Source organism: Gobius niger (genome assembly GCF_951799975.1).
Source record: "Gobius niger genome assembly, chromosome: 23".
Taxonomy (NCBI): domain Eukaryota; kingdom Metazoa; phylum Chordata; class Actinopteri; order Gobiiformes; family Gobiidae; genus Gobius; species Gobius niger.
In genome coordinates, this window is record NC_136874.1 from 5,232,652 (window position 1) to 5,259,377 (window position 26,726).

General features: G+C 41.5%; 1 long non-coding RNA gene across 1 annotated transcript; it reads right to left on the bottom strand.

The window, feature by feature from the left end:
• Positions 1-15,431: 15,431 nt before the first annotated feature.
• Positions 15,432-16,644, bottom strand: LOC306982238. Its single transcript, XR_013794181.1, has 3 exons — positions 16,464-16,644; positions 16,029-16,238; positions 15,432-15,537 (listed from the first exon to the last, which is right to left on the bottom strand). It is a non-coding gene; the product is annotated as an uncharacterized lncRNA (long non-coding RNA).
• Between the last annotated feature and the right edge of the window lie 10,082 nt (positions 16,645-26,726).

The following is a 26,726-nucleotide window of genomic DNA, read 5'->3' on the forward strand; positions in this document are numbered from 1 at the left end:
ATTTTATCTGCACTCTCGCCTTTTACTGTAATTGATTAATTTTATGTTGATGTTTTTATTGATTCTATTTGCTTTCTTGTAATTATGCAACTGTGAAGCACTTTGAATTGCCTTGTGTATGAATTGTGCTCTACAAATAAACTTGCCTTGCCTTGCCTTGCCTCTGAGACGTCCCCCGGAGATAAGGCGGGTGTCCGGGTAGCCAGGTTCGATTTCAGCTGAGACTGCATGGAGACCTGAAAAACAGCTGTGCCGCAAATTTTATTTGTTGTCCTCGACCTGTGAGACGTCTCTGCGACCTGTTGGATGCCAAGGAGATCTCAAAGAGACTCTTGAGATCTGCTTGGTAAAATGGTCACATACTTCTACCTGCTTTTGGCATTCAAAGCGCTTTACCTCAAGGAACCAGTCACTCTCTCACTCATACACCAGTGGCCCCAGGATTGGACCTGTTTGGTGTCCAACAGCTCTTGGAGACATTGCAGGGATGTCACAGAAACGTCTCACAGGTTAAGAACAACAAATAGGATTCACGATTTGTGTAGACCTCTCGGAGACCATGCGGAGACTGAAATCGAATCTGTTTGTTTTCATAGAGACTACCTGGAGACTCGCCTTATTGCCAGGGGACGCCTCAGAGTAAGTAAGTAAGTAAGTAAGTAAGTAATCTTTATTTATATAGCACCTTTATTTATATAGAGTCCAGTCTCCGGCTCGTCTCCAGGCCGGGGAAACAGGCCCTGGTTTAAGTCGCATAATTACACAAGGGACTGCCATTTTTGTTACGTAAAACGAGCTCGCTTGGTACAAAAGGTCGGCGCCCGGTAATGGTCCAGGCTGCAGGCTGTTGCACACACGCTGGGCTCTAAAGTCCTGAGTTTTAATGAAGCTCTCATCTCTCCCCTTCTCTTAACTGCTTTCCACCCCGTCCTGTTTTCCCGTTTGGCTCGATTGACTATAGGATATAACAACCACAACTACAGCTACTTCTACTTGTACATTAGGGTCATTTTCCTTCAACACGGATTCATTTTCTACAGCTAAAATCCCCACAATCCGACCAGCCCTGGCCCGGGATTTCAAACAGGGCTCCGGCTGCGCTGCTTTCCGCCACGTCATTAGTTTTCAGAGGGATTTTGGAGTGATTTTAATTCTATTTCGGTCCTCTCCCCGACTCCTGTCCCGCTGCTCATGAAAAGGTGCTCTGTGGACTCTTGGACTAAATCCCATCTCAACACTGACTTTGGGGATTAGCAAAGCGGCCCGTGCGGTCAATCCGAGCCCGGGAGTGAGGAGAGCGAAAGCGTATCGCTGTCGTCTGCGTTTGCAAAGAGACGAGAGGCCTTTAATGAAGACGGGGACGAGTGCGCTTTGGGGAACATGTCTGATCACAAGTGCGATTCCACCCATGCTGATTAAGTCGCTGAAGTTTTCTTTGTTTTCTTGTTGACAGTGATTCAGAATTTCTTTTGTTTCATGATGTTTCGATGAATGGAGATTGGGCAGAGGAGATTTGTGGTTAAAAGGACACATTTATCGCATCTAGTTGTGTTGTTCTTTGTCATATACCCGAGTACCAACGTCTTTCTATATTGGGCTGGGTTCCTTTACATCTCTTTCGATACCTGTACTTTTTCTGACACCGATACTACAATATTTGTCGTCTAGACCAGTGTTTCCCAACCAGGAGTACTCGAGGACCTAGCAGGGTGTACTTGAAACTATTTCAGATTGAAAAAAGGGGGAAACTGAACCTAATTTTTTATAGGAAGGCTATATTTTTCAGTAAAATGTGTTGCCTTCAGAGAATTTTAGTTTTATTTTGATTGCACCATTGTCCTTTTTCTTACAAATACTATTTTTAAGTAATTACTTTCTACATAAACTGCAATACCCCTGAGGAAGGGGGTACACGGACGACCATTGAAAGGCCCAACGGGTACACGAGACAATAAAGGTTGGGAACCACTGGTCTAGACCCCCCCCAAAGAGCCCTGTTTCTATAAACCCCTAGATCAAAACCAGGTCTAGTATTGGTGTAAAGCGGGGATTCCCAAATCTTTCAGCACTCGACTCGGGGCCCTCTTCTTTAGAATGTAATATGTATGGACAACACGGTGGCTCAGTGGTAAGTAGGGCATGAACGACTACTGATTTTTAGATGTCGACTTTATAGCCAAGGAAATCGACGTAGAGATCATTCATTCAATCTTTATTAAGGACACAAGTGAGAACACATGATCCATATTTATGTTTAAAGGAAAAATCATATTAACAACGGAGGAATAACGCCTAATTAACAAAAAGTACAATTATGTTAACGTCCAAATCCGTCATGTAGTAATGTAGGCTCACATCTAAGCAGGTTTTACAGCGAGTTAATGTACATTATAGTGGCTTATTACCATTTTGTTTTAACTTATAGGTTTTAGGCAATGCTCAGAGTTTACCTGCACCTCCAGAAACAAACAGATCCACGTCCTCTCCCCTCCCTCCTCCTCCTGGCCTCATCTATACTCCTTTGTACAATAGGATCATCTTCCTTGTAACTAAAGTCTGAAGTAAACAAGCTTTCGGTCCCAGAGTGTTAGATCGTAGTTGATTCCACGTGAATCAGTCCGTGAGAGAGAAAAGTTTGCGTGTGTGCGATGGGGGCGGAGACTCGATTTCAGCTGAGCGCAAGTGTTAGTTTGGATACATATTTGACTTAATTTCAGTACAATGATAAAATACATTAAATTCAATGGCAGAAATGTAAAAAATATTGTCTCAAAATCATCTTGCGACCCCCACTTTGGGAACCACTGGAGTAAAGAATGAAATACAAACCCATTTCTTATCATTTCTCAATTAATTATTGATAGAACTTTAGAAGAACCCAAGTGTGGCGTGAAGCAGGAACCCCTCAACCCCCGTTTTCTCCAGTTTTACCCAAATCTAAAGCTGCTCGACCGGAGCGTTTGTAAACCGGAGCCTACAGAATTCATCTAAGCTTCTTCCATGTTTTTGCCATCAGGTTTTAGTCATTTTCATCACATTTTTGTTGCTTTTGTCACGTTTTCATTGCTTCTCAGACAGCTCCTCCTGAGGTCTTCTGTATACACTGCTTCTGACTTTATAATCTCTTTTTTCTGTATTTATTTCTGCCTCAGTTTAATCTGGAGTCCTGGTTTAAGTGCTTGATCTTGGCCACCACAGCGGCGCTCAAACCTTGTATATTTTCCTTTTTCCCCTGCCCCGGGCTTATGGCGCCTTGTTTGCGTGACTCATTCGGGACAGCTCAGTGTTTGTCGGGAGGAACACATCGGACGGGAGACGCGGGGCCGGGCGTGACTGGTTTTCTGATGGCTGGATTTGACAACGCTGTTACCGGCTGCAGACGCCGACGCCCTTCAACAAGGTCAAGGGAGAGGCCTGGGGAAGCCGCAGATGAGAGGAGAGAGAGGTGTTGATGGAGCTAAAATTATGTTAGTGTTTAAAGCACTGGAAGATCTGATGTGCATTTCTCGTGTAACGTAATCGTCGGGTTTGTTTTAGGCTCGTTCTGTTGCTGATGCTCCAGGGAAAACTGTGCCAAGCTCTTCATACGCGTCTGGCTTTAGTGTCATCATTTATGTATGATGGAGAATCAAGACACATTAAGGCCTCACTGCTTTACGACAAATACATACAATGACAGGGGTTCTGTGGAGCAAGAAAAGTCATTGAATGAATTAGGCCAGAGTTAAGACCTTAAAAGTCATTATGAAGCATTAAATTGGATTCAAACCCTACATTTATTTGAAAATATATGTTTTTCCTTAGAGACAGAACAATAACTATAATATTGCATTGGTTTTATACAGGGCCCGACCGATATAGATTTTTGGAGGCCGATACCGATATGAAGGGGGGCTTGTGCTGCGTCCGAAACCAGTAAATTGGTAAGAGGTCTTACACTAGGGCTGAAACAACAATTGATTATTGAAATAGTTGTCAACTATTTTAGTAATCGATTAATCGTTTTCTAGTAAACACAGACTTAAAAAGAGCAAAAATTACATTAACATTTTTTATTTTTGATGGAAACCTACTTTGTTTTTCAAGTTAGGGTCTGTAGAGTTTTGTACATTGAAAATTATAGATATCTGTCTGTGTCTCATCCAATTAATAAAGCAGAACTGGCACTACAAAAACACTTTACAACACAGTTTAAGTTTATAATAATAATAATAATACATTTTATTTGTATAGCGCTTTTCAAGACACTCAAAGACGCTTTACAGAAAACAAGATCAACTGTTTTTCAACCGTCAACATGTCCTCAAGTGATGCCACTTTAGCTTTATGTGATTAAAAATAAATGAAAAAATACAATTTTCATACACCATTCACCGCCAAGCGATTAATCGATTAATCGTAAAAATAATCGGTAGATTAATCGATCACCAAAATAATCGTTAGTTGCAGCCCTATCTTACACCAAACCGGATGTGCATCAGCGTCCGCCATGATAAGAAGCTTCCGAATTGGGCTGTCAGTTATGTTGTTGTTGGACACTATACAGTAGGGGGCGACATGCACTTTGGTTTGGCCGGCAATCCACAAATCACTTTGAAGAAGAAGAAAAGCAGCTGTTGGTGGTCCAATTGGACATAGTGTTGCAGAAGCTCTAGTTCACTAACTGCATAGAGATCTAACAGTTGACCCCATGAAAGGTTAAGGATTAGTTGCTAGTGTTAGTGCTTAGAGGATATGATTTGATGGTTTCAGACGCAGCCTTGTTTTAAAGCCCAGACTGTGCCCTTAACAGTGCAAAAAACAGGAAGTCTCTGTCACTTTTAATTTCAGAGGTATCGGCCGATCTTCTAAAAAACTTGACAAAAACAACAGAAATCTTATGTGCAAAACTCGTTTCTTAAACAAAACTTAATGTCAAAAGAGTGGCTTAAATATAAATAGACAAACATCTTATTTACCTCAGTTCAAAGCCGCCTTCCTCAGCGCGTCTTCCCATATCCTTCACAAACACACCTTTACTTCCACAGACCCGTGCGTCGTCATTAGTGGAGCGCGGATGCATTTTAACGGCTTAACTTCAGTCACCGCCTGTGAAAACTCGCGCTCAATTCAAGTGGTTGTTATTTCAAATTATTCAAATCTCTGGCTAAGACGCTTCAAAGTGCCAGTTTTTAGAAGTGACACTGTACATGGAGGTGCGGAGGTGCGAAGAAACATGAACAGTGAGGCGTAATGAAACGTGTAGCGGGTTCTGTAATGAGAGCCTCAGCCTTACAGAGTTAAAAGTATGAAAGAGAAAAACTATGACGAACCGGAAGTCAGAGAGAAACCAAGATGGCGGCTCTGAGGGATGTTTGGATGGGTTTGGTGCAAAGTTTAGACGGAGGATTAAAGGAGAAAGGAAAGTGTTTTATGAGAAGAGCAAACCTGATGCCGATGCGAGTCGTGGTAGCGTGTGGTAAGAAAAGGCTTTTCTTATACAGCAAAGCAAACATGAACTTGATAGTTAGTGCTCACGAACTCGAAAGGATAAAAGGCTTAAAATATCATTATCTATCCGTCATTTCTGGAAAAAAGTCAGTAAAAAGACTCAAAAAACGATCCTAATCTACAGGTAATTCTAATTCCATGTGAATAGTTTAAGAATTATGACTTTCCTATATGCTTCTGTTAACCCCCCACCTTAACAGAGCACTACATTCTCTCCAGTTCAGCTTCACCCAAATCTAAAAGCTTCTCAACTGGAGCTTACAGCCTGGGCTGAAGCAAAAAGCGCTCACCCCCCACTCAATGCAATAAAAATGCAATTTCACAATAATAAAGGACATACAGGTGCTCGTCATTTAATTAGAATATCATGAAAAATGATTAAAATTATGTGTTTTCCTCCCCCTACATGTTCCAGCCATGTCTTAATGTGAAGAATGAGCCCAGACCTGTTCAGCACAACTGCCTCTAAAAAAAAAAGTGTTTCTTCGGGTCGAATTGCCGTCATGCATGAGCTTTATATACAAGGTGCAGTTACATGTATGACCTGAGGTGGCAATAGTGAATATAAAATGACCAGCTTGCATCTAGCCGCTTTAAACTGTGAAACTAATATATGTTAGACTCATTAAATGCAAAGTGAAATGTCATGCCTTTATTTGTTATAATGTTGATGATTATGGCTCACAGTCCATTATCAAAAATTTAATTTCGGTTTTTTTACAAGCTGAGCCATAATGATCAAATAAAAACAAATAAAGGCTCTACATATCTCACTTTGCATGTAATGAGTCTATCATATATCAGTTTCACAGTTTGAATAACAGAAGTAAATGCACTTTTTAACGATATTCTAATTATTTGATGAACACCTGTCAAAACAGCTGCAAAAACTCCCTCATCATGATCATCATTTTTGTTTTTTCAACCCTTTTTTGTTGCCTCTTTTGATGCTTTTTTTGCCGCGTTTTCATCTTCATTTACATCTTGCGTTTGACGTTTTTTTCAAGAAGCTTTTCGATTTGGTTAAAGTAGAACTGGAGACAATGTGCCCGGTTAAGACGTTTAATCTCCACACTTGTGCCGCTTCGTAGACTTTTCTAAATCCAACACTCGCTCTCCATCCGAGAACCTGACCCAGCGCTTTCGGTCCGAGAGCCGCGACCCACTTTTTGGGAAACTGGAAGCCACATAATGCACCTTTTTGTCCCCCGTCAGCTGCGCTCGCCCCGGGACATGAGGGCCATTACAGATAAGAGCGTCTCTGCCCCCCCGCCCCACCCCGGCTCCACTGAAGTGCGTTGGCGATGGGTCCGGGGGTGGTCCCTCGTGGGCTGCATCTTTCATGAGGTCACGTATGATTGCGAGGAAGATTCAAAATCCGTCGATAACGTGACAGATTTGTACTTTTCAAATACTCATTTCTATCTCCGAAAACTGGCATCAAATAACAAACGTCTTCTAAAACCTTCGCAGCAGCGCCTGAGTGGAGCTGCTCTGTTGTGGTTTGAAAGCCACAGGCAGTTTGTCCTGGCCCCGGTCCAGATCTGGGACCAGAGCCACAGAAAAAAGGCTTACGGGGCGTCACATACTGTTAAATGTAAAGCCTTTTGTAACGTGTTAATAATGCAGACGCAGAGAGAGACATTACCAAATGGTGCTTCAAACTGCACTGCGTTGTGAAAAGTGTTAGGGCAAAGTGAGTTTTAATATTTGACATGTTTAAAGCAGGGTCAAGTTTGATGAGATTTTAAAACATTACTACTATATTTTTAATGCCTGGATGCGAGGGCTGAACCATGTTGAAGTATGTGATGTGTGTTCTGGCTGTGCAATATCGCGATAACTAGGGATGCTTCAGTGGAAATCCAATATTCCACATAGAGCTGACTTTATTACAGACGACACTCCCAAAATCAGAGTCTGTGCTGGATTTAACCAGAGCTCAATGTTGTGTGGAGTCTGCAGTGTTTACATGGTACAGGCTAGCGTTGCTAACTCGCGGCTAGCAGTTTTGGCCATTCTGACGCCGTTTTATGCCCAGGGGTTTATTCATCTGAGCTGAAGCTAACCCAGCGACTACAAAGTCCTCATAAAATCCAAGCTAAAGAGATATAGCATGTCCATATTGAGAAAATGAGCTGCAGCAAAGCAATCAAAACGCTGAAGCTACTGGATAAGTTACTATAAACACACGAGAAAATCCACACGGAGCTGAAGTAAAGACGAAAAGAGACCATTTAAAGGAGCTAGATGCAAGTTAGCCATTTTATACTCACTACTGCCACCTCAGGTCATACGTGTAACTGCAGCTTCTATATTAAGCTCGTGCATGACGGCACTTCGGACCCGAATTAACACCTTTTTGAGTGACAGTGCAGGATTTTAGAGGCAGGAACATGTAGGGGGAGGAAAATACTTAATTTTAACATTTTTCAACTCTGTATAGTCCCTTTAAGCAACCATCTCAATACTATTGTTAAATAAAAATAGATAAATGAATAAAGCACAGGCATTGAGGAGCTTTTGGACATATGCTTTTCTGTCTATGATGGACAGTGTCATAAAAATTCAAAATTATATTGAATGAAAATAAAATTCTGATATAAAGTGCAGCCTACTTTGCTTAAGGAAATGTAAATGAGTAAATTAGCTAATTACTCACCAATGTGCTGTGAAAAAAGCAAGTATGTAGAAGAAAATGCCTCCTATTGCAATATTCAGCTGTATTAAAACACAAAAGAAACCGCTAAATACAGCTATAAAGGTAAGAGCTTTTATAACCTCTGTATTTGTAAAACCGGGTCATCCTAACATCCAAGTGACTTCATTCCTGTTTCCATTTCTAATATTAGAACTACAATAGATCCCGCTCCTTCACTTTGCCCTGTGTAGTACTCGACTATTACACTGGCCCAGTACTGGTGAGCGCAGTCGTACTGAAGAACAAAGGGAGAGTTGGAGGAGATCGCCGGAAAAGTCCAAGTCATCACATTCGACTCCGCTCTCGGGAGGATGCAGCACGAGCTCTATATTTAAGACCCACGGACACAATCACTGGGCAAAGTACACGGCTACGGGTGGTGATGATACAGGACGGGCATTATGCAGACCTGAGGATGTGCACTTAAAGAGTGTACGTTATGTAGTTTTATTGCAACTTGAATGAGTGCAGTTATGGAGTCACTAAAGCAGTAATCATCACGGTAATATAATGTCTTCTGCAAACACACTGGAGATAAGGCCAATGCTGATTTAGTTTTATTGGCCAATGCTCAACTCCGTTATCTGCTGAGTTACTGCTGGTAAATACATCTAACTCACTGTGGTGTCCAAGTGTTTTAATGTGAACAATGACTCCAGTATTTTAACTTTTAAAATCTCCAGTAGTTTACAATTGCTGCTAATCCCATAATGCTTAGCGATATGACGTTTCCGAACTCTATTACTTTAGGTCAGTGGTTCCCAAAGTGGGGTCTGGGGCTCCTTGGGGGTCCACCGAGTCCTTACAGGGAGGCTGCCAAAGCTTGTCAACAAAACTTGAGAAATTGAGAGAAAGAAAAAAGGATTTTACTGCTCAAATGTATTACTTTAAACCAGTGTTTAACCTATAGAGTTCGTGAATGTGACGTCATACCGCTAAGCATTATGGGATTAGCAGCAATTGTAAACTACTGGAGATTTTAAAAGTTAAAATACTGGAGTCATTGCTCACATTAAAACACTTGGACACCACAGTGAGTTAGGTGTATTTACCAGCAGTAACTCAGCAGATAATGGAGTTGTTCCACGACTATTTTCTCCACTTTTTATACTGTTTTTAGCTGATGTTAGCTACAAAGATGGCGGATCTCCATGGTAACTGTGGAATTTCCCGAACTTTAGCCTAATGTTTATGTAATTTTAGCTGTAAAATAGTACGATTTTTGTTGAATAGAGTAAATTATTATTATTCGCGAGCCCCTGAGAGAATTTTAGATCGATAAAGGGGCTGCGATGTCCTTGACTTTGGGAATAGTTTCTGCCCTAGCTTTGGTTAGCTGTCGTTAGCATTAGCATACAGTTGCTAGCCGCTGCATTTTGCGCAGCGATCAAAAATACAATTCTGCGGGTTAAAACTAACTCAGCGATTGGACTCTCCGGGTTTTGTGCTTCAAAATCACATACAGCATGTCCATATGGCCTGAGGTTTAGTTGAGGAAACTTGTCTTTAACAAACATTAAGCTAACCAGTTTTTATTGCTATGTTTCTCTGTTCCCCTGAGGCCTAGCAAGTCGTTTTAAAGCCCTGACCAATGCAAAAAACACTTTAGGTCCGGGAGATATCGGCGCTTAATGGGGTCGGAAAAAAACACACAAACATTTAGACTTCCATAGACTTTAGCGCTGCACAGTATGTGGGAAAAAAGTGATATATTTAAGAAAAAAGACTAAAAACTACTGTTTCAGGACCAAAACAAGGCTAAAATTAAGAACATCTTGACTAAAACTTAGCTCTCTATATCTTTCCCGTAGTTGCCATGTTGTCAAATCAGCAAAACAATGTAAACATGGAAAATTGTAATGTTTTTCCCTGAACAAGAAGACATTTGATACTACATAAGCATACATTCAGACTTCAGTTTCTTTTTACGGTTCTCTGCTAAAGTACCATTTAATTCTATGCTGCTTTCAAGTTCGTGGTCAGGCCTGGAAATCCCATTACTCCCACAAATATTAGACAACGCTAAAATCAAAGCTAACCACATGGAAGCATCAGTATTCGTGTCATGTTTTGAGGCCCTTTTCGGTTCAGCTTTAGCATAACTGCCGACTATGTTCCTAATTTCATTTTCATTCATGAGCGAACATGTCTAGTGTCTGTAATAAAAGCATGGTCTCAAAAAGTCCCAGTCAGCCACAGAGGCATCGGAAAGTTGAAAAAACGGGAAACAATACGACCACAAGTATGCGCTAGTAGCTCCAAAAGTCCACATTAAAGTCAAAGAGAGGCTAACGCTACGCTACATGCTAAAGGGCTGGCTAATTTCAACGGGTTTCCTCCAGAAGCCACATGAATCGCCAACTCTGGCTAGAACGGGGTTATTTTTGTTCATTTTTGAGGCTGGCGCGCTGCCTTTTCCCAAGAAGAAGCCAAAGTCAATGAGAGAAAGAAGGAAATTGTGGTTTTGAGCGATTGAAACTGGCAATTTCGGACGCAATAAGACGGTGTTTGTTTAAGCCAAAGCCTAGTATTTCAACGTCATTTCAGGGCAGTGATGGTGTTTTGATTTTGGAGGTTGCATAAGGTTTTTACTAGAACATTTTTCTCATCGCTCTATCCTTTGTAGCAAGTTAAAACATCACCGAAGCGAGAAAATGCTGTCCTTTTTGTGTTTATGAAGATAAAACTGGAGCCCCTTAAAGCTGACGCATCACCATGACGATCTCCATGGTAACGGAGGACAGTCAGCGCCATAATGGGGGGAAAACACAGCTTTTTATGGACTTAAAGGCAGAAACTGAACAATATCTCTATCTAAAGTTTGAAATTACATAATTAAAACAAATTGCCTGCAGTACTTTAACACACACTGAAGGTTTCAAACATTTACACAGCATCGTTTAGTCAAGCTAATCACAGTTGCTAATCATTTGTTAACATTTTAGGTAAAAATACTGCTTTCTATGCTTTACGATGTCGCTATATGTTGTGCTGTACCCCGTGGTTGTAGTTATTCCTGTGCATTGGGAAAAAAAATCCAATATGTCGCTTGATGGCCATACAAGATGATTGAAATCAAAATATTGGTCTCAATTAGAAAGTCTCCTTGGGATCTTGTGTGTAAAAACTATAGGGCCGGACCAATATGGACTTTTGGGGTCTGATACCGATACTGATGAAGGGGTTGGCATGGCAATAGCCGATATATTGACCGATATTTTAAGTAATTTAATTTGATTGTTTTTTTTACCTCTTACCACCTGCCTTAACCAAGCACATTTTCTCCAGTTGAGCATTACCCAAATCTAAAAGCTTCTTGACCGGAGTTTACAGCCTATAGTTCAGAGTATCGCCTCATTTGAAAGCTAAGACCTACAAAACTGATCGTAACTTGTCAAATTGTCACATTTTTATAACGTTTTTGTCTTTTTTTTGTCTTGTTTTTGCCGCTTTTTTGTCACTCTTTTGGTGCTTTTTGTCGTGTTTTTCTCACTTTTTTGTTGCTCATTTGTGTCTTTTCCATAACGTCTTGGTCGTGTCTTTTTTTGTTGCATTTTCCTCCTTGTTTTCGTCCCTATTTTGCTAAGGCATGTCTTAAAGGGACTAGATGCAAGTTTGCCATTTCATACTCACTACTGCCACCTCAGGTCTTATGTGTAACTGCATCTTCTATTTTAAGCTCGTGCATGACGGCACTTCAGCCCCGAAGTAACACCTATTTTAGTGACAGTGCAGGATTTTAGAGGCAGTTGTGGTGAATGAGCTCATTCTACACATTAAGACATGGCTGGAACATGACAGGAAAATACATTATTTTAACATTTTTAAACTCTGTATAGTCCCTTTAAGACGTTAAATCTCTCCAATAGCCCATAGTTAAGCATGTATTATTATAATAAAGGTTTCAATCATAGAAATATATATAAATATCTATTAGAGGTTGACCAATGTGTTTTTTTCTAATGCTGATATCGATATGCATCATTATTGTCAATGTTTTTAAAAATGTCTCATCTATAATCCTGTGTATGATGCTTCTGAATGTGTTGTATATTGTATATTCATGTTTAGCAGGTGCTTCAGAGGGAGCTCATTTGAAAGACTAAAATCATTAGATTCCAAAACATAAAAGTCTCTTCTGAAAATACTCACAATAACATGAAATATGTAAAATAGGTGTATAAACTTGTGACCGATTTTCACTGCGATGTGTCTGGGAAGTGTCGGTCGGGCCTGAATAAAAACCTGACAACCTCCAGTTTAGATCACGACAAACAAAACAATTTGGTTCTGCTTAAAACTATGAACTAGCGATGAGAGATTTTCAGTATTCGCTTTCCAGAAACACGATATCTGCCTGACTGAACCCGGCGACGTGTTTTCATAATCACTGGAGAGGTCACGCCACGCTCACCGATGGCGTTGGTTATTCCGCTGTTGTTTGCGTGTCTGTAATACTTTCAGCCCCATTGACTTTACACCGCCCTGTCACACTATATCCTTACATCGAGTCGCCTTCCGTGACGCCGCCCTCGCCAGATGTGCCGCTGTTGTTTCCTCATAAATGTTTGAAATCCAAAGAGCATTTCTCAGTTCACCTCCGTTATAAAAGCGGGCTGTGTCGAAGTGTTTACCACCGCGCACAAACAGCTCTTTGTACCATTCATTTTTCATCCCTTTCCCCCATAGAGCCACATAGTAAAGGGACTCTCTCTGCTTTTATAGGCCACAACACAATCATGGCGCAGGATGAAAATCGCTTTGGTTGACAATCTTTTAAGACGTTGTTCGTTTGGGAGGGCTGGCGGGCGAGAATGTTTTTCACGTCGTCTTAAATATAAAGCACTTGTGTATGAAAAGTGTTTTATAAATAAAGTTTTGATTGATTTATTGAGCTGGAGGGTGTTTTTTTAGCGTTAAAAATCCCACAAAAGTAAGCACAAGGAAAGTAGAAAACATGGCTGTAAGCTTTGATATAAACTTGAACATTTCTATGAAGCACATGTTCTTTGCTACAACAATGCTAAGAAAGGTGCAGACTTTGAACATCTGGAATGACCGGGTTATTCCAACAGTGGATTTCTTCTTCCCTGATGGGTTCAGGGAGCGTCAGACATCATTTTCTCACATGGATTGGCGCCACAGAGTCCAGATCTTCAATCTTTGGGCACACTAGGGCAGGGTGACATGGCCTAAAATCAATATCACTGTATAAAAAGGAAATATCACGATAACGATATAATTGACAATGGACAAATTACTTAAAAATCCCAGCCTTTTTTTTTTACGGCATATATTTCCTCGTGAATATGATCTACTCAAGCAGTTTACATCCTTCATTTTGTTTTCTAAGCACCTCCCCCGTGTCCTACAGTCAGTGTTAATGCTGTTCTGATCGAGCTGAGCGCAACATAAATTATATCGTGTCCACAACGAGAAAAATATATGAAAAATTCATTTAAAAACCGAGTTGGTAGGTCAAATCGATTCATATTTTCAAAACATAGATTTATTTATTTATTTTTTAGCTCTGCTTAGAGGAAGAAGGTCCTGCTGTACGAATGTGCCTCAGTTACCTCAGGATTTTTTGGTGTGTTATTGCTCAATCCAAATACAGTATAGATAATCTGGATGTTTCAAGAGACTAGATGCAAGTTGGTAATTTTATACTCACTACTGCCATCTCAGGTCTTTTGCGTAACTGCAGCTTCTATATTAACTTATACTCGTGCATGACGGCACTTCAGACCCGAAGTAACAACTTTTTGAGTGACAGTGCAGGATTTTAGAGGCAGGTGTGGTGAACATGTCTGAGCTCATCTGCACATTGGGACATGGCTGGAACATGTAGGGGGAGGAAATTGCTTGTATCGTCCCTTTAACAATCTTTGTTGCACAGTGAATTAAATATGGGATACGATATGGCCCACCCATATACTACACTGGATCTTTTGACATCGCAGAAGCTAACTGTAACAACGGCACAACGAAAGTGTTCTATAATTCTATAGATTGTAAAAACAAAGCATTGTCTAACATTTTTATTCAATACAGAATCTGAAGATGACATCCATTTTTCTATATCAGGTCAGGTGTTTGTGTATGGTTTTTCCCCCCACTAATTTCAACTAAATTTTGTGCCTTTCTGTCATATTTATTTCCATTTCTAAAAAATGATGTTGCATATCAAATAATAAAAGTGCCAGTACATATAAATGGTAAATGGTAAATGGTCTCAACTTATATAGCGCTTTTCCACCTACATTAGGCACTCAAAGCGCTTTACAGCAAGGATCCACTCACCCATTCATACTCTCATTCATACACCAATGTACGCAGACACTGGGGGCAATGTGGGTGAAGTGTCTTGCCCAAGGACACAACGACAGTGTACACTTTCAGGAGGTGGGAATCGAACCCCTGACCTTCCGATCATGAAACGACCCTCTCTACCATCTGCGCCACTGTCGCCCATATAGTTCATAAATTGTCATCAACACAAGCTAGTTTGTAAGCACAGCTGCTTTGTATAAAAATATGCACAAATGTCCAACCCCAGTCTCCCCCTAATAGGACATTATAATGACAATAACATTCGGCAAAATTGACCAATATGATATTTGAATTATAAATCAGCTCATAAAACATCAACACTAAATCTGTGTAATCAAAGCTTTAACGGCGCTACAACCAAATCTTAGAGCTTCAGTATTTCTCCATTGGTCTTACATTACAGCAGCAGTTTTACGTCACGGTCCCGTTCTCCGCACAGTCCTGGCCTTTAAATCTTGTGTTTTATGGCCACGTTCTGCGCCCGGCTTCCTCCGCCCGGCTTCCTCCGCCCGGCACATGCATCTCAATCTCCAGCTGAAACCCCACCATAAGCTGTTTCTCCCCCGTCCCGCTAATGTGTATAAATCTATCGGGCGCTCTCCTTTTCCACGTCCCCTCCACTTTTCCTCTTGTCTTGTCGATACGGTTAGTGCTGCCTCAGTTTCTTGAGCGCTGATGCCGGACTTTCCCGCATCCTTGAACGCAACTCAGCGCAATTTGTTAAACCGGCGGCGAATCCTGTCGTGTTTTTACCGCACGTTTTCTTCGGACTTGTAACGTTAGACGGCGAGTGCGGAGCAAAACAGCTCTCAGAACTTTGGAGGAGATGATGCGATCGAAGCAGGATTCTTGAAGAGACCAGGACTTCAACTAGGGCTAAACCAGGACTTAAACCAGGGCTAAACCAGGACTTAAACTTGGGCTAAACCATGACTTAAACTAGGGCTAAACCAGGACTTCAACTAGGGCTAAACCAGGACTAAACCATGGCTTAAACTAGGGCTAAACCAGGACTTCAACTAGGGCTAAACCAGGACTTCAACTTGGGCTAAACCAGGACTTCAACTAGGGCTAAACCAGGACTAAAACAAGGGCTGAACCATGACTTAAACTAGGACTAAACCAGGACTTAAACCAGGGCTAAACCATTACTAAAATAAGGGCTGAACCATGACTTAAACTAGGACTAAACCAGGACTTAAACCAGGGCTAAACCAGGGCTAAAACAAGGGCTAAAACCAGGGCTGAACCATGACTTAAACTAGGACTAAACCAGGACTTAAACCAGGGCTAAACCAGGACTAAAACAAGGGCTGAACCATGACTTAAACTAGGACTAAACCAGGACTTAAACCAGGGCTAAACCATTACTAAAATAAGGGCTGAACCATGACTTAAACTAGGACTAAACCAGGACTTAAACCAGGGCTAAACCAGGGCTAAAACAAGGGCTAAAACCAGGGCTGAACCATGACTTAAACTAGGACTAAACCAGGACTTAAACCAGGGCTAAACCAGGAGTAAAACAAGGGCTAAACCAGGACTTAAACTAGGGCTAAACCAGGACTAAACCATGGCTTAAACTAGGGTTAAACCAGGACTTCAACTAGGGCTAAACCAGGACTAAACCATGGCTTAAACTAGGGCTAAACCAGGACTTCAACTAGGGCTAAACCAGGACTAAACCATGGCTTAAACTAGGGCTAAACCAGGACTTCAACTAGGGCTAAACCAGGACTTCAACTAGGGCTAAACCAGGACTAAAACAAGGGCTGAACCATGATTTAAACTAGGACTAAACCAGGGCTAAACCAGGACTAAAACAAGGGCTGAACCATGACTTAAACTAGAACTAAACCAGGACTTAAACCAGGGCTAAACCAGGACTAAAACAAGGGCTGAACCATGACTTAAACTAGGACTAAACCAGGACTTAAACCAGGGCTAAACCAGGAGTAAAACAAGGGCTAAACCAGGACTTAAACTAGGGCTAAACCAGGACTAAACCATGGCTTAAACTAGGGTTAAACCAGGACTTCAACTAGGGCTAAACCAGGACTAAACCATGACTTAAACTAGGACTAAACCAGGACTTAAACCAGGGCTAAACCAGGACTAAAACAAGGGCTGAACCATGACTTAAACTAGGACTAAACCATGACTTATACTACGGCAAAACCATGACTTAAACTAGGGCTAAACCAGTACTAAACCATGGCTAAACCTGGGCTGAACTATGTCTAAAATGGGCCTAAACCAAGACTACACATGGGCTGAACCCGGACTAAAGCAGGTCTGAACTAGGTATAAATTGGGTCTAAACTAGGACTAATCCAGGACTTAACCAGGTCTGGACCAAAAAGTGGTCACTGTGAAATATGTGTTTAAGTCACTGTTCAAAATACAGTACTTTTGCTTTAGCTCCAAATCAAAAATGTAGTGGAGTAGAAAGTACAGAAAGTACAGGTACCTGCTCTGAAATGTGATGAAGCAAAGGTATTTTTTGTGTTTACTTTTGGCTTAGACCTAGTTTAGTCCCCGTTTCTTCGATCTTCACTGGTCCGTGTAACTTTGTCGTAATGTTTTGGTCGATGTGCGTGCACCACTCGAGCCGTTTTCCACCTCCACTCCCCTCCTGTCATAATAACATGGGCCGGTGTTTAAAACAGGCCGGTTTATTAATACCATGAAAGTGCCTGCTCTCTCCTGGCATCAACAGTTTACGATCCCCTCTGATATACTGCCAGCGGGGGGCATTTTATTAGCCACTCAATTACCTACAATAAGAAGATGTGCCAGCCTGTGTGTAAACAAAGTGGACGGACAGATGGGCGCGTTCCTCAGCGGCGGCATGTACTCAAATATACGAAGTAGCAAATTGCAATTGTAGATCTCGTTATCTGAAATAAACGGTTGGTTATTGTTATTATAGTATTGTTGTGTTAGTTGTTTGCACTGTGCATTGTGTAAGGTACATGAGATATCCAATAACGCTTAAAGGGGGACACTACTTTTTATTTTTTTGTTTTATTTAATTTTGTTTCAGGTTTTGGACCAAGTTGGTCTCTTAAAGCAGTACTAAGTAACTTGTTTATCTTAAATCCTTTTCGTAGTCCCCCAATATACACTAATGGAGTCACGAAGAAGAAGCTAACAGGCTAACGGGCAAAGCTAACTGCGGGCTAGCGCCGCTTAAACAGTATTTACAGCCAAGTTTGAGTGAAAAAATTATCTCCATTGTGTAATTGGATGTACAATATCCCTCTGTCCCTTTGTCTTTTCTGTCAGCGTAGGATTTACTCTCACGGACAATTAATAAGTAAAAAAACGTATCATGTTACGACACCTGCAGTGGCGCTTATAGCCTCTAGGGGCATGAGTTACGTAGTACTGACTACGTAGCAGACAAATATAATCCGTCTTATTCTCCAGTAAACATGCATTAGCCAGAACAATAGTAGGGATAGAACCAGAAGTCTTGTGTGTCTTAGCTGTGAGTCTTGCCCGGATGCCTCCTCCTCGTTTGCCCCTTTTTTGTTTCCTGAAGCCCCTCCTGACTCTTGATGCGACACCTGCAGTAGCGCTTAGGGGCATGAGTTATGCTTTAACCTCTTAACTGAGCACATTTTCTCCAGTTCGGCTTCAACCAAATCTAAAAGCTTCTTGAAAAAGCGTCAAAAGGAGGATGAAAAACAGGAAAGTGACAAAAATGCAACAAAAGAGCAACGGGAAAGTGACAAAAATGTTAAAACTTAACATCAACAAAATAAAACCACACATTTAAACCTGGTTTGATTCCTTTTTCAGATTTTGTTGCCGAAAATATGGAGAATTTTGTGTATTTTTTGGCACAAAACTCACAGAATTATGAAAAATGGTCATATAAAATAACAGAAAACTTGCAATACATTTTTACATTTAAAAATTGTCCCTCTTCACCTGCAGCGTCTCTGATTCATATAATGTTGTGTCTTTGTTGCCCTGTGTGTAAATCACAGCCCGATGTTTGTCTGATACGTCTTCTTACGTCACTCTATAGCATTTTTTTTTTTACATTTCCTCTCTTCTTCTTCATCCTCCATGGCCCGTCCTCCATATGTGCCCTTCATCAGCGTGTCCGCTCCTCTGTAGGTCTTAACATGACACGCTGTAAGTTATTCACGACCTCGGCGGCGGCGTCTCGCTCCTCTTTACCCTTCAGTCCGGGTCCCTGGTGACTTCCCCTCTGCCCGCACTCCCACTGCAGGTGCTCTCTTGTTTTTATTTTATTTTCCACTGAGCTGGGTGAATCTAATTTTACCCAGCATGCACCTGCGCAGCGCTATCACGGCCTTGAAAAATGTAGCGCGGCCCGATCTATCCTTAGGGCGGTTTAAAATTTTAATTCGGCCGTATTTCAAGCTTCTCTGGCCTTTTTTCATTTAACTTTTATCTACGTCGATTTGTCTTAAGGTGGTTATATACGGTAATGTTTAGCTTTAGACGGAAATATGGAAAATGCCGAGCTAATTAGGATACGTCTAGGGCTGCATCATAATGGCAAGACTGCAGATTACCCTTTCTCCAAGAGCTTTATGATGTTTAAACCTCCACGATTTATAAAAAAAAAGCTAATTTCGATTTTAATATTTTCTATATAGCCTGAGTTTTATTTTTCATGCGACTGAGCTTTGAGCTGCACATTGTTAAAACCCCAAACTGTCCTCATTTTAAAAGCCCATAATCCAACATTATCGACTCGATGCGGACGGCAGCTTGTCATAGAAGGGGGCGTGGCCTCGCCGAGGGGGAAACACAATCTTTCACTCTTTTTAGCCATTTTCTGGTGAAATATAAACTTATTTATCACATACAAATAAAGTCAAGTCTAAATCAGGTCCATATGGATGTTAATCACAGCAGATTGTTCAGTTGAAGCGAAAAAACAGCAGTTGTAACTAGCGTTAGCTTTAGCACGATGCTATCATGAAGCATCACGTTAGCATTCTCTGTTATTTATGTATTCATGGGCTGTTGAACTTTGTATCTTTATTTAGTAGAAAACTATATTCATAATTCAGCATTTGTTAAAGTAGTTTTTGAAGAATTAGAGAAAGTTTAGATTTTTCTCCAAATTGTTTTCCCCCTTAAGTGTTTTCAAACATGACCATGTGTGGGCGATTCCAGAGATGCCTGTATCTATACAGACGGCATCAGCCCATGAATACACAACGGAGAATACTAACATGATCCTTCATATTAGCATCATGTTTCACTTCTACTGAACAATCTGCTGTGAGAAAATATCCATATAGACCCGATTTAGACTTGACTATATTTATGTGTGCATTTTTCATATTCCACCAGAAAATGGCCCCTTCTATGACGCGATGCCGGCTGTATCTATAGCAGCCAGCAGGAGGAGCCCAATTTTCAAATTATAAAACACCAAAATAATACACAAAATAGTGTTTTATGTCTATTTTTAGCCTCATCTTCTTCTTCTTAGGGATTATTCCGGTGGTTTGCCACCAAATGTTAGGGCACTACCGCCACCTACTGTTCCAAGGATGGGTCAAACGGTAAGCTCACACTCTAACATCCCCGCCACAGTCTAACAGGCTGTAGCCCCAACAAGGGAAGAAACTAAGAATAACTAGATGTCCATCTAAGCTTCTTCCTTGCGTTTTTTGTCATGTTTTCATTGCTTTTTTTGTAGTGTTTTTATTTTAGCCTCATATGCATGACATGTCCACTTCAATACAGTACAATGATCTGTGTGTCCGACGATGAACGGAAGCGATGGGCTGTTTCTGACCACCCCAACCCGCTCTGTGAGGAAATGATTATTCCGTAACCCAGTAATAACCACAAATCTTGAAACACTCGTTGGTGAGAATGGTTTGCAACACGAAATTGTCTTTCACTCACTAAACAAACTGGCTCATTTTCGTGTCATATTTTTCCTTGAAGCTGCTACAGTGACTTCCTCTGAGCTCTGAACCATCCTTTGTTGTTGTTCCCTCTTGAAATCAGGACCTGGAGTTGCGTTTTGTTCCATATTCCCAGCCTCAGATCGCTCTTTTCCATCATACGGTGGTTCCTGCGTCTCCGTGTCCATGTTGACCGTCTCATTATTTTCCGCATTAGTTGCCGCCGCAGCAGTAGTGAGTCGCCGCGTGTCCTCATGAGCCTGCCGCTGCCTTCAGTACATGTCTCGCCGTTGGTTTCGCGTCAGAAGGAATCAGTCAGAGTGGAGGGTTCAGGCCCGGAGCGAGTCTGGATCCGCCGCACATTATGATCCGCTCCGGTCCCTACAGGCCAATGCTCTTACGCCTTCGGTGTCGATACAAGAGGCACATGGGACGAACATAAATGCAATTGATGAGCTGTCTGCTTATAGCTGGGCTGCACGTCGGGGTTATTGTTTCATCAGGCCAGGGGAAGCTAAACCATTTACACACGGGGCTTGGTTTTGCTCAAATCTTGTCTTAAAACTGAGCTAAAATCATGACTTTTGCACATTTTGCCGTGTTACATTTCTGTAGTAGTTTTGTGACAGTTTCTCTCCCCGACTTTTCCTCCTGATTTTCATCTGTCAAAGTTCCTGTCGTAATTATTGCCTGTTAGTTACATAAAGCTGTGGAGATTGGACTCGTGGCTCGAGGCTCCGAAAAACAATTATCCTTCTCGGGCTCATAGACGACTGCCACTTCACGTTAAGCTCGGTTCCATCTTTCCTGGGCTTCGTCAACGGTTGCGGGCTGAAAGGAACGGCTTCCTCCCTGTCTGCGGCCGTCAAGCTGTGGTCTGCGTACAGCTGGTGGCACTCTCGGGTCTCGTGACGGCTTGTAAGAAGTACTTAAGGGGGTAAAATGGACGTGTGTTCTAAAGTGCATTGAAATTGAGCTTTCGTTACGCATAGTAAGACAAGCAGTGTAATATATTTAAAGCCTTGTAGTTTTAGACCTGCCTTGGAAATATTGTGTAATTGTACATATTGTGTTTCGGGATACTTACACAGATTTTAGTAGTTTATGTAGTTATATATGCGTTTCAAATTATATCACGCATAGTTCCGGCAGCCATTTTGAATATCAAAGTAGAATTATGCACCACTACTCAGGATAAAAACTCCTCAGACTAAATTAACACATCAAATTTCTGTGATTTTTACAGTTTGTCATGTCAACAGTCTCAGTCCGAGTCAGTGTTTAAGCTACGCAAGACGTTAGCATGCTATCGGTTAGCAACTGTCAACACGATGTGTGGCTCACATCTATGAACACAGGAAATACTACAGTAACAGCTCAGCTCGGACCTCTGTCACATGTTGTATCCAAGGCTAGATGTTTGGAGTGTGGGTCGGGGCTTTCTCTTGGAGAGGCTTATTGTGTTGAAGCTAAATGCTAACTGGTAGCATGCAAACGTCTTGAGCAGCTTAATAAACACTGACTCACTGGTTGCTTCGTATAAACATGCACTCTCTGGGGCCGTGTTTTTACTGTTATCTTCTTGAGCAATGAGTACATAAAAATGCCACTGTCAATCTGTTGTCTATTCTTTCTCTATATTGTTACATGTACTGCATAATTCTACTTTGGTATTCAAAATGGCCGCCATAACAACAAATGTCACATGACTGAAAGGCATGTATAGGAGGAGAAGGAGTTCGAGTACTTTTCCGACAGGGACAATAAAGTATGCCTTAACCTGACCTTAATGTGCATAATACGACACATTAGACCATATTTTGTGATGTTTATAGTTTCACTTCCTTATTAGACACTAACAGGAAGTGACATATATGGAGGCAAACCATTTTAAACTGTTGCCGTTCCAACCATGCTATATCAATGGGAAAGGAGCGAGTCACTGAACTTTACCTCTATGTATGTCACTTCTAATAAAAATAACCTTTCTGGCCAACATTTCTTTATTAAATTCTCATATGCACTTTAAAGGTAATTGATTCTGTGCATAACTTCAAATCATAACAACGCCGCTCAAAATGTGACTTCCTGTTTTGATCCAGCACGTCAAAATAAAAGCACCATCTTATTCATTAGTTCAACTTTCTTTCTGCCTAACTATTAACTGACAAAACATTTATATTATATTTAATTATTTTCTTGTAATGTTGTCTTGTAAAGTACCTGCTGAACTAATCAATGAGACGAGCTGTGTGCTTTTATTTTGGCGTGCTGGATCGAAACAGGAAGTCACTTCTTGTGTGGCATTGTTATGATTTGAAGTTATGCACAGAGTCAATTGTGGCTTAAAGTAAAAGCCCAAAGTCCAGGAATAAATTGACAGTATTTTCAGCATGTTTAGGGCACTTTAACAGGTATTTGATCCCTTATTTGTGTATTAAAAAAATCTCAAAATCACCATGGGAGATTCTGTGCTGTAGGGCCGTGTTTTGCCCTTGGGTCTGATGTTGCCGACTACAATAAAGCATCCCTTAGTAATGTGTAGTATTGTAGAAGTTGCTGCTATAAATCTCTTCCAGACCTGCATTGGATCCCCTGTGGTGTGGGGTGATGCGTTCCGGTAATCTGGTTAAAACGACCACCCGTGCTCTCTGTAATATGGAAAACGGCAGACGCAGTGCTGAGCTCCTCCCTCCCGCGGCAGCCATCTTGATTTTCCCACTGATACCGAGCGGAGGGTCTCGGTGCGTTTGGAACGTGGCCCAGAGCGGGATTTCGGAGTCCGTGGGTGAAGGCAGAAGCTGCTTATGCAACGGCGCTAAATTTAGGACGAAATTTAGGAGCGATTTGTTTGAAACGGCACAGAATTCAAAGAGCAAACTTCAGTATCAGACAAGAGTATGAAACGGTTTGACTCATTATTGTTATGCCTCGTTTAATAGGAATTCTCATTGACTTTTGTTTTATTGGGAAGTTTAGTTTGATTATCATTTTGGCATAGTAGCAAGTCGTTAAGTTTGTATGTTCTCTCTGTGTCGTTGGTTTCCCCTCACCAACCTAAAACATGCATTTTAGCCAAACAATAATTTTGCTGTTTCTTCCTTTATGGTGTCAGCACTTTGTTCTGTACTTCCTGGATACAATTGTGTCGTTGTTAAAACCTAAAACTGCCCTCCACATTTTTAAAGCCCATAATCCAACATTATGTCAGTTCTGAGTCGTTGAAGCTGTAAACCACGCCGTAAATCAAAACTGAAAGTTCCTTTTTTTTTTTAATAAGTTAGTCCCACAGATGCCAACATGAGGAACTATAGTCAAAGTCTTCACCAGCTCAAGCGCCTATTTTAAGTGCATATGACTGTTGCTAAAACATAGTTAAAGCAGTCTTAAGTATCTCATGCCCCTAGAGGCCATAAGCGCCACTGCAGGTGTCGTAGCAAGTTGCAGTCCGTGAGAGTAAATACTACGCTGACAGAAAAGACATTGTGTAAATTATCTCCATTTACACAATGGAGATATTTTTTTTCACTCAAACTTGGCTGTTAATACTGTTTATGTGGTGCTAGCCCACAGTTTGCCCGTTACCCCCGGCTCACATTAACTACGGTCCGGGTCCGGTCCTGATCCGGTCCGGGTTTGCCCCAAACTACCACTCACAGTGAGTCCGGCTGACACTGTGGCTCCGCCGGCTCCGGCGCCAGACGCTGCTCCAGGCACAGAATCGGCACTCGCGTTTCAACTTATCTCAACTGATAAAGCTTATATCATTCATTTCTCACTCATACACCAGTGTGCGCAGACACTGGAGGGACATAGGGTGAAGTGTTTTGTCTAAGGACACAATGTGGGCATTTGTGGGACCTGGGATTCAAAACCATGACCTTCAGATCACGAGACGACCTCGCTCCACTCTCGGCGCCATTGTCAGTCTTACAGAGACATGATTTCAAATTATAAAATGTAGAATATCACAGCTGAGGCACCAAGATAATGTTTTTAAGCCTATTGCTGGGTTGCAGGTTAGAGAATATGATGATGTCACCGGACCCTATTAACAGCATGACACTTTCACAAGTCGTAGCTAAAAAGAAAATGTATGGATTAGAAAAAAGATCATTAATATCAGTCACTGGGTCCATGATCTCCCAAACATTTCCTCAAAGACAACATCGCTTTTCCTCTATATAACAGTATAGGCCTTTAGAACGCTGTGATGTCACCTGCACCCAACAATTAAGCCTCAAATGCAGGATATGTTCATTTAAAATTAGCGTCTGAGCGAATTAGCGTTTCAGCCTTACTCAAATCCAAATAAAGGAAGGGTCACATGACAGATTCCTGTAAAATCACTGAGACGGTTTGGGGATTGCACGGACAGACGGACGCTGTGGATGGAACCGGCGTTTTGAGCCATATGTTCTTTTCTGCGAGAGGCTGGACGCGTTCGCACCCTCCTCACAGTGGCATCAGAATCACGAGTGTAAGTAAACAGAATTTGAAAACACACATTCGCTGCCGCTGCTGCTGCTGGAGGCGCGAGGCGTGAATTTAAATCTAATTTTGTGGATGATGTGTCACCGAATTTGTCTGACCGGAGCAGAATTACTCAACACTACGAGCTGAATCATTGTTTTTCTCCTTAAATAACGTGACTAAGGGGGAATTTGACGGGGATTTTGAGAGACGGAGAGATAAAAATATGCTGATTGAAGAAGTGGGAATTGGGAAGCAAAATATTAGTCAAAAGCCGGGAGCAGTTGATTGTTTTCAGACAAACACAGTGTAAAATGGAGCCGTATATTCGGTCTGGAGTGTGAAGGACTTTATCTCCACTGCCCTCTCTTGTCTAGGCTTGTAATAAATGGAAATGATATGGGTTTCCTTCCACTTTTAAGTCCTTCAGTTGATTAAAATGCGATGAAAAATCCATAAGTTGTGTGAAAGATGTGAGATTTTACCTTTTTGGCCGGACTGTCCAGTAATAATTTGTATTAGTGACAAAGTCCATTATCCTGCTCTGTAAAATGTGCATAATAACACCTGACCTTTGACCTGCTCCCTCTCAGTGGATCAATTTTAAAACAATGCCTGGAGAAAGAGGAAGTTAAGGGACATGATATCAGATTTCTTCCCTGGTGGGTATATTCCAGGATTCATCAGGCTCATGTTGTGAAAGAGTGGATCAGGGAGCGTGATGTATATGATTTTGGACACCACAGAGTCCAGATCTTAAGCCCATTGAGAGTCTTTGGGATGTGCTGGAGGAGGCTTTGCACAGTGGTCGCACTCTCCCATCATCAATGCAAGATCTTAGTGAAAAATGAATGATGTTTGACATTGCAGATATATTGTGTATGAGATAATATAGAAATTAGGAAAAAGAATTGGAGGGAAAAAGGGAGAAAAGTGGAAAAATTGTCCCACCTGAAGCAAGCACATTTTCTCCAGTTCGGCTTTACCCAAATCTAAAACCTAGTGCAGGGGTAGGCAAGTTTGTATCATGAAGGGCTGATTTTCTTTATTGCCAAAACACCGAGACCTTTTTTCTACAAATATAAGTTTTGCACATATTATAATGGGGTGTTTTGCTGCAAAATGTGAAAATGTTGACAGTTTTTTCCACATTTTAGAGTCCCTTTCATGTATTTAGTGATTTATGAATAATTGTTTCTCCAAAATTCTCTTGGGGGCCAAAGGTTTTTTGCTGGAGGGCCGGATTTGGCCCCTGGGCCTGACGTTGCCTACCCCTGTTCTAGTGTAAGGCCTCATTTGAAAGCCAGATTTTTCCTCACTTTGTTGTCGTATTTTTGGTGTGTTTTGGTTGCTTTTTTAATGCTTTTTTTGCTTTGTTTTCGAAGAGGTTGGGAAGAAAATGGGGGAAATGATTTTTGTTTCTTATTACCCTTTAGTCGTCTGTTTTCTGACGAGAAGAAACACCGCTTTATCATTGCGTGTGACCTTTTCTTCTTTTTTGCCCTTATGAACTTTGATCCAGGAATCCTCTTGTCCATTGAGCCTCAAAGCCTGAACCTTTAGAAATGATGAACTTATTAAAAGTAATCATTTGCCCCTTTAGCACCCCCTACCGTGTGATTGCCATATGTTCTCCCCTATCTCTCGAATCTGACATTGAAACCTCCTGGTTATCGTCATGGCGGCGCAGACGGGGGGGCATGTGCTCCGGCGTTCCATTTATTCCTTTATTTTGTGTTTTGATTCATTCAGAGAGGCCAGGAGACGAAAGAGGAGGAAGAAGAGGAGGAGGAGGAGGTGGAGCCGGCGAGATCGTT